Here is a 7,980-nt window from a genome sequence, read left to right as displayed (position 1 = left end):
TAGGATACAATCAAAACCAATCTTTTGGTTATGATCAATTTCCTACAAAACCTTATGGATATTCTCATACATATCAACAACCTTGTAGTAGGTATGTAAGTCAAGTACCAAGGTGGGATAAGTCTACTTCTAAATGGCTTCATTCGAGTTGTATGCAGATTATGAAAGAATTGCAAGATATGCGACAAATACTAGACCAACTTGACCGTGATAAAAAGAACGTCGCACAAACCAATTTCTGCAACACTTTTTTCTTATCCGACTCTGGATCGTAGTTATGATCATTCACCCATTCAAAGGGAAGAGTCTTGGGAAAGAGAACTTATTGTAGCCAACGGTGGTAAGCGTGAGAACATCAAGAAACTTGCACAGAAATTATACAAGTTGGAAGATGATGGAACCTTGGAAGAGCTTGTCGCAGAAATTAGTAGGACCATTCATATGGAACTTAAACGACGTCTGGATAAAGGTTATGAAACCGATGGAGATTTTTATTATGGTGAGTCTGAAAGTGAAGATGATTGTCTTGAAAAGGACCAACCTTTGATACTTTTGATGACGCTAGTGCAGCCTACTCGAGCCTTGATCTTAATAATGATCAATCACCTATTCAAAAGGTAGAGCTTGAGGAAGATGCAATTAGTGATTTTAAAAAATTTCTTAGGGAAAGAAATGAGTCCGCGGTAGTGTATGAGCGTTGCAACAATGAGGAAGTTATTCCAACTCCGGATCATAATAACGATCCTTCACTTATTCAAAAAGAGGAGATTGGGTGTAACTTACCTATTGTTATAAACGGTGTAACACCCTCACAAGATCTTACAATTTATACCGATGAAAATCATTTTAGTGAATGGCCCAAATCCGATGATGAGAATGTTGAAGAGATGATGCTAGAGGATGAAACCAAATTCATTGATTTTGTGGAAGACCCAATTGAACTTTCCAATGATTTTAATGATGCCGAGACTTTGGTTAAGGTAAAAAACGACGAAGAATGGTTGCAAGGTTTGATAGAGGACCACGATATATAAGAGGTAAGTAATTCACTTGAATTTTTTAAAGATGAAGAGGATTCCGTAATACAAGAAATTGTGCAAGGTTTGTCAAACCCTTTGCATATTGATTCTTCTCCTTTACCTCTTATTGGTTTGAATGTATGTGCTTCGAAAGTATTTTTGGATGATTTTGTTTCTAGATATCCACCATTGGAAACAATTGATGCTAACACTATGCAGGTTTGCCAAGAGGAATACATGGAAGTTCCCAAATTCTATGTTCTTTATGCACTTCCGAGTGTGGACAAGACTAAGTGTGGGGAAAATTTCTATCGAGCGATAACATTATTATTATTTTCTTGTGCTAACATTTGTATGGAGTTATTGTTTTCAAAACAGGTACTGTGGGTGGATCCCCAAATTTTCAGATTGTTAGTATGTGGGGAGTAAATCTTACAAGAAACCAAGTCGGGCCGTCGACTTTAAAACAAGCGCTAAATGGGAGGCAACCCATAGGTTTTGTATTTCTTATCCTTTTACTTTTACTTTTACTTTTTTTTTTTGTTTTGTTTATTTATTTTTTCTTGTTCCATATCATACTAGGATTTCCCACCTTGACTTTACTTAGATGATTCAATTACATTGATGACAATGTAAGGTTTAAGTGTGGGGGAGTGGTTAAGCATATTTAAAAAAAAAAATTTTTTTTGCATACAACCTCCAACTTTTAGAGATTTTAGAGTCACTAGCATACTTCTAAGTATGTTTACATAGAGAATTCTGACCGACATAACTGAACTTGGAAGGGTTAGGGAACTACTTTCGGATTTCTTGCTTGTTAGAGTGTTAAATAATGGATTTAATCATGTCGGTGATGCAGATTAGGAGCAGGGAGAAATGCATTATTAGAGTTGCTGATCAATCATTAGTGGAGACTACCCTATTTATATCATGCGAGGCACCGAACAGATTTCTTTATAAATAACTAAAGAGCTTTCTTTTGAGTGTGTGTCACCGTACGTTAATTCAGGGTAGAATGGTGAGCTACCCAACCTCCCACCAATAGAAGCACTACTCTTTGATCTCTTGAGTGCTAATTTTGTCAATCATGAGGGTGACGTCTATAGATGAAAGCCTCCTTCTTGTAGTTCGATTTGCAGTTAGCACCATTCTCTCTCTCGACAACAACGGATCCATAGAAACACCATCATCATCAACAAGGGAGCGACATAAAAATCTACAAGGAAAGTTGAAAACGTTCAAGGTTTACAAGCAATAGAACAAGAAAAGAGTAAATTTCATATCCAAGTAAAGCAACATATAATGTGCGGATTTTTATATATACATGTTGAAGACTTACATATAAGGAGCGTAATTTTATATCCAAGTTGAAGACTTATTTACAAGAGCAAAGAAAAGCAAAAGGTGAGGATTATTGAAGTTTATGATTTCGAGACGATACAAGTTGTGAAGAATCAAGCGGTAAAGTACTTTTCCCACGACCATGGTTTGTTTTTATTTTCACTTTGTTTTGTATTTTATCTCTCTTGTCTCTAAAAAAAAGTAAAATAAAAAAATATATATATAAAAAAAATGAAAAAAATGAAAAAAGAATGATGACAAGAGAAATTTTTGGTTCTTATTTATTTAATAAGCCATGGGGAAGAAAAATTTATAAAGAAGTTTCAAGCAACAAGGATTTTTAGGAAAAAAGGTTACAAATTGTCAAGGATCTACGAAGTTCGAGAATTTATCATCAATAGTTGAAACCAAAGACGAAGACCAAGAAGATAAAAACGAGGAGCGGAAGACGTTTCTATTGGATGCTGTGAGAGTGGTGTTATCATCATTGTAATCGGATGTGAAGGTGAGTAAGTAATCTCATCCTCGATAATAGTGGTTGATTTCCTTTCTTAGAGATCGTCAGAAAAATGGTTTTTCAAAACGTTAAAAGATGTGGGTTTTTAAAATATTTCGGAAGTTGTCCTTCCCACCGTTCAACGTGTTGCAGGAATTCTCTCTTCATTCCTACCTACACACATGTGAGAACCATAAAAGTACGTCATTTGAGTGCAATTTCATAAACCCTTTTTGGTGAGGCAGAAGTCGAGGAGAAATGCTTATTGATCGCTCTCAAACATGCGTTCTCTCATTATGGTGTGGTTATTTATCACTCAACATTTAAGAATGAGAATATGTTCTTTAGTATTTCTAACTTCTTATTACTAGCATGCAGAAACTCTATGTCCTCATAACTCTTTGGATGCTTGGGACGCTGGAACGCTTTGAAGTTGTAAGTTTTAGTTTGATTTGCTCAAGGACTAGCAAAGTCTAAGTGTGGGGGAATTTGATAGGGTGTAAATTATGTATTTTACGCATGTTTTTGAGTTATTAGGTATTTTGGAGTCGCACGGAGGAAAAGAAGAAGAAATCACCCAATTTGTGCGAAATGGGCAATATTGTCATTTCATAGGCGACTCATTTAATGAAGAATTTTCTAAACTCATCTAGACTCATGGGTTTGAATAATTGGGCTTGGATTTGGAAAGAGAAGATGGAATATTTGAGAAAGACTTGGATTTGGAAGTTGAGATACAAAGGGAAAGTGGTGTTATTATGGAATGAGGATTCTATTCCTAAGAGGATTGCTAGGAAATTGAAGCCTATAAATAGAGAAGTTCTCTACACAATTTTTACACACCTTTTACACACATAACACTTCTCTTTTCTTTATTCTTTGTGTGAACTTCTTATCATGAGTAGCTAATTTTATTGATTGAGGATGAATTCCTAGTTCTTGATATGTTTTGAATTTTGTTTTAAATCTACTTTGAAGTTTTCACATGATTATCGTTTGTTTTTACTAATAGGAATGTTTATACATTCATGGTTGATTGATATGTCGTTTAGGATGCATACTAAATTGATTTGTTAATTGATCTAAAGCTAGTGAAAATTAGGGGATAAGTAATCGTTTCTTGACTCTTTACATAAGTAGCAAACACGAGACCTTGCGGAGGAATTACGTTGAGCAATTGTGTGTGGAAACAACATTAGCAAGTAGACCTTGAGCTAAGAGTTTAACTACTAATATAAACCTAATAAATTCATAAATCTTAATGCGTTTAACTAAATTACATCTTGAGTGAGCTACTACTAGGTGGTTTGGTGAATAGAATCCGGTAGTCGAGAACTTCAGTATCTGGTGATATTAGGGATTTAGGGGTTTAGCACTGAGCTAGCTGCTTTACCTACGGTTGGTGATAATTTGTGACTAATAAAAAGTGGAAAAGAACATAACTTGAATCATTGTTTTGCAACGAAGAAGGATTCCCTGATCTAATCTCTCTTATTGATTTCAACTTTATCTTTTTAATTGCTTTGTTTATTCTTTTACTTTATAAAATCTAAAACCCCCCTTTTTTGTGACATTATAAGACAACTAAAACCTCTTGCTCCTCGTGGGAACGATCCTTACTATCGTTATATTACTTGTTAATTAGTGAGAAAAATATTAATTAATTTGTTGTGGTTATGACACGCATCAAATTTTGGCGCCGCTGCCGGAGAGCAGCGGAGCAGCTTTAGTTGTTTTTATTTTCGTTTTATTTTTGTTTTTAACTTTGTTTTCTAGATTTTTTATTTCAGGCACCAGTTTTCCATGTACGGTGGACAAGAGAAAGCATATTACAACAATCAATACGGTTTTAAACCTCAACATTATGGAAACTTCCAACCATCTTTAGGATACAATCAAAACCAATCTTTTGGCTATGATCAATTTCCTACAAAACCTTATGGATATTCTCATACATATCAACAACCTTGTAGTAGGTATGTAAGTCAAGTACCAAGGTGGGATAAGTCTACTTCTAAATGGCTTCATTCGAGTTGTATGCAGATTATGAAAGAATTGCAAGATATGCGATAAATACTAGACCAACTTGACCGTGATAAAAAGAACGTCGCACAAACCAATTTCTGCAACACTTTTTCTTATCCGACTCTGGATCGTGGTTATGATCATTCACCCATTCAAAGGGAAGAGTCTTGGGAAAGAGAACTTATTGTAGCCAACGGTGGTAAGCGTGTGAACATCAAGAAACTTGCACAGAAATTATACAAGTTGGAAGATGATGGAACCTTGGAAGAGCTTGTCGCAGAAATTAGTAGGACCATTCATATGGAACTTAAACGACGTCTGGATAAAGGTTATGAAACCGATGAAGATTTTTATTATGGTGAGTCTGAAAGTGAAGATGATTGTCTTGAAAAGGACCAACCTTTGAGACTTTTGATGACGCTAGTGCAGCCTACTCGAGCCTTGATCTTAATAATGATCAATCACCTATTCAAAAGGTAGAGCTTGAGGAAGATGCAATTAGTGATTTTAAAAAATTTCTTAGGGAAAGAAATGAGTCCGCGGTAGTGTATGAGCGTTGCAACAATGAGGAAGTTATTCCAACTCCGGATCATAATAACGATCCTTCACTTATTCAAAAAGAGGAGATTGGGTGTGACTTACCTATTGTTCTTCGCGTTCTTCCTCTTCAGCAGCAGCAGCAATAGAAACAGAGTTTGGTAAAGATCTGATTTCTTCTTCTCTGGCTCTCCTTAGGTTCCCAAACTCTCGACACCTCTTCTATATGACCCAAGACATCTATTTATATCAAAAATACCGATTAAATCTCTCCCAAATCTTCCAAAATCTCTTTCCTTCTTTTCACGGCCAAGTTGCAGCAATTTCTTGTTTTATAATTTCTACGCGTTTCTAAGCTTTCCTTTTTATTCTAAACTCTTCCTTAGATAGATACAAATCTTTGGGAAAGTTTACAGCACTTTAATCTCTCTAAAATTCCATAAAACAGGTCACACACGTGACTTTCCATATTTTCTGTTGTGATAAAAATCCGTCAATTGAGCCCAGTCTAATAGATTTAAACACCCATATCAGATTCCTAGACCCATAAGGAGTCTATCCTATGAAAATCAGAGGTTTAATAGACCTCAAACTCCTCCAAATCACGATTGCCAAAATCTGTTCTTCACTGCACCTATTTTCCCGCCAAAACCTGGTTTTTGAAATGTTGAAGATGGTTACCCCTTATCCAGGGTAGGGGTGCGATTAGCAACTGCCTGGAAATGGGATGCCCCTTAGTAATTAGGTTACCCCTTATCCAAAGTGAGAGTCCGAATAACAAATGTCCTCCGGGTGCTTTCCGACAACTTTTCGAGTCAATTTTTTCCAAAAATGTTTATTAGCCAAAAATGCCTACAAATAAATAAAACACCATAATAAGTACAAAAATGAGCCCTAACTATATATAGAATCGAGACAAATCGGACACAAAAATGTGTCTATCAAATACCCCGAAACCTATTATTTGCTAGTCCTCGAGTAAAAATAAAATAGAAATAAAATTCTAACTCACTGTCGCAGGCATCGTCGATTACATTTAGCGTATGCAATAAGCCTTTAAACCCCTAGGTGGCCCTAGTGACGAAGTCTTGTCTCTGGTGGGCTTACCAGAGGTATACCCACAAAACCTTTATACTCCAGACCCTAGCTATCTACACAGAACCTTGGAAGGCACTAAAGAATCTCCTTGGTTGGCATACTTATTGACTACAGGAGGAAGTACCATGATGCGAAATTCCAATTGTTGTACACGAGTTCGCACTCAAGCATACTAAAATTCATATGAAGTGACAGAGATCTACTCAGATAGTCGCACTATGGACATCAATATCCGGAGTCAAAATAATCATATGGATAGATCAAGAAGATGGATATAGAAAAACATAGATGGTTTTGATGTTTACTAGGTGAACGGTGTTTCTCATATCTGTCTGAAGGCCTTCGCCAAAATGAACCTATCCTAATGGATTGAGATACCGGTCTGACTAATATCAACACACTGGCATATAAAAGGGTACCAGTGGTCGATAATCCTAACTCTAGGTCAACACAACTGGCATATACAAGGGTTCCAGTGGTCGACTTTATTGAATTTATTCCAGTTGGTCTGATGGTCTGGTCTCTTTTTTTATTTTATTTATTTTATTTTTTTTTTTTGTATCTCAATCACTCTAAATCACCCTAGCATTGGTAACAACTTGAATCGTGAGCCCCACCTAATCACTTAGAGAAACATAGTTTAAAAACAAAACAAAATAAAAACAGAAGTGAAAAGTACTCGACGAGATATGGTGAAACTATCATGTTATTTCTAACACCTGAGCTCTGTGCTTTTATGAATAGACTCTTTAGATGTTGCCATCTAGTCAGATTGGTTCCTCAACTCCTACAACCAAAATGCTTCCATCCACTTAGATTTGTTAGTGCCATCCTTAATAGGGATAAATTTCTAGGCTCTGGAGTTTATTTATTGCAATGAAAAGGTAACAAAAAGTTCTACCCCACCCCCAAACTTAAATCTAACATTATCCTCAATGTTTCTAATCAAAGAACAGTACCAAAAATATAAGTAACATGAGGAAATAGTAAAGAGAGAATCCGGAAAGATAGTACCTGGGTGAAGTGTAACCAAAAACCTACAAAAATATTATACAACATACAAAATCGCCTCGATGGTCAATCAAGGTAAACAGGGTCCTCCAGAGGGACCTCCTCAACATCACCTGTAGGAAAAGGTTCTAAAAAGGGCTTCAATCTCTGACCGTTAACCTTCGAAGAACTACTACCATCTGGTGTCTCAATCTCAACATCGCCATAAGGAAAAACAGTACGGACCACAAAAGGACCGGTCCACCGAGAGCGCAACTTCCCGGGGAATAGATGCAAACGATTGTCATACAGAAGAACTTTTTGACCTGGAGAAAATGACTTTCGTAAAATATTCCTATCGTGCACAAGTTTCATTTTGTTCTTATACTCCTTAGCACTATCGTATGCATCTCTACGAATTTCGTCCAACTCATTGAGTTGGAGATTTCTTTGAGCTCCTGCCTTGTCAAGTGA

Source organism: Papaver somniferum, chromosome 11 (assembly GCF_003573695.1).
Source record: "Papaver somniferum cultivar HN1 chromosome 11, ASM357369v1, whole genome shotgun sequence".
Lineage (NCBI taxonomy): Eukaryota > Viridiplantae > Streptophyta > Magnoliopsida > Ranunculales > Papaveraceae > Papaver > Papaver somniferum.
This window is presented reverse-complemented; position numbering follows the sequence as displayed.